Source organism: Myotis davidii, unplaced genomic scaffold (assembly GCF_000327345.1).
Source record: "Myotis davidii unplaced genomic scaffold, ASM32734v1 scaffold560, whole genome shotgun sequence".
Taxonomy (NCBI): domain Eukaryota; kingdom Metazoa; phylum Chordata; class Mammalia; order Chiroptera; family Vespertilionidae; genus Myotis; species Myotis davidii.
In genome coordinates, this window is record NW_006294418.1 from 1742815 (window position 1) to 1744697 (window position 1883).

Sequence of the window (1883 nt, forward strand, 5' to 3'; positions counted from 1 at the left end):
AGCAGGAATCTGTAATTTAATAAGGATCAGGAAAAAGAGCAAGAAAAAAATAACCTCAAATGGTTTTGTCAGAAAACGTCATTGCTGCATGGGGATGATTTAAACTAAAACAGGCATGCTTAGGACAAATAAACCGATAGGTCCACATAAGATTTAGATAACCAATTATATATTTTTAAATATTTTTATTAATTATAATTTCAGGCAGAGAGGATTCATGGTAAACCCCTGCTTTGGTTTCCAAAGTCAGAAAAAGATTTCAAAGTTTTCAAAGAGGAATGAACAATATTTGACCAGCTGAAGTAAAGGGAGTGAAATTAGTGAATGTGTGTTGGAGTACGAAGAAGTAGGAGGAAGAGAAATAGGAAAGTGAAGAGCAAGAGAAAGGAAGTGTGTGTAAAATTGCATTTGAAGCAGAGAAGGTGAAATGGACAAATGTGGGAGATGAGCAAGGGAAACTGGCTTCACACCATAGCGCAATAAAGGAGCTAGACACTAACAGCTGGGTAGAGGCCTGTAAACTAGTAGGTTTGGCTATTTTACTATCAGTTTTTGTTGACTAGACTTAGATATTCACACTTAGGTATTTTAAAGGTGAAATGAATTAACATGCTGCTTATATAGCATTAATACTCTGGTTACATAGAGATGTTTAGGTAACATCTTGGGTTGTAGCACCATTTGCTGCTTTTATTCTAATAACTAAATACATGGTATTTCTGTATAATTGCCAAACCATGATAGCTTCAAAATTGTAAAATAATCCTTAAAATGCATATCCTGCCAATTAGTCAATAAATATTTTAAAAATATTTTAAGATATGTTTTAAATAATTTTAATATAAATATGGCAATGCTTCCCTTTCTCTTACATCTCTAACTCACCAGGGGAAAGTGGAGTATTTGGTTTTCCTACTTCAGAAACTGCCTCTTAGAAGTGTATCAATTGCATTCAAGATCTTACAGGTAAATTTGTTCGTTCAAAGTTATTTTTTTGTATTTACCTTGCTGGTGCCACTTGGTGCATAATAGCACGCTATCTTGTTGAAATAGAAATGTCCATGTAGACGCATTTTTTCTTTCAGAAAAGATTTCAAGACCGATAAAGAAAAAACGTAAAGCCAGCAAAGCACCTATCATTTTTCCATAAGTGCTGCGCTTGTTTCTTTCAGGCATGTGGGGAAGGGCTGAATACATATTATTTGATTTATTTTACCCTTGCTCGGAGTACATTTGGTTTTGTGTATTTTAAACAGAGAGACAGACACGACGTGATAAACAATATCCATCAAAACCACTTGAAACCACTTAAGATGTTGGTCTTTATAGAAAGTCAAGATAGTTTTCCCATCCAAGTAGTTCTGAGCACTTCTGTTAAAAGTATATAGCAGGAAGGAGATGGGGGGGTAGTAAAGCAAAGAAGGAGAGAGGTTTAAGTCGGAAATATAACTTCAAATATCGTTAGTGCCTTTGAGAGCAGATACATCGTCCAACCAGGGAGTTCTTGTCTGATAGTAATAAATGTCAACATTTGGTCTGAAGCTAAAGCACTGCGGCAAAGCTCCATTGACTAAACATGAAATTCTCTTTGAAATAACAAACTTGCAGATGTTCTCATCGACTCAAAGTGTCTTGCTCAAAGGAAATACTCAATTTATGTACACTGGGCTGCTTTATCACCTTTCAGAAGTGTAACTAAGACTTTCTGTTTCAGAGTATAGTGAATAAGCTTTGACATATACCACAGCAAACAATGCTGATTAATAAGGGAGAGAGGCATAGATATGACCCCAGTAAAATAACATAAAGATTCAGGAAATTGGTAGAGAATTTTCCAATTTGAAATTTGGCCAGAAGACAGAGCCTCTCTCTCTCTCTCTCTC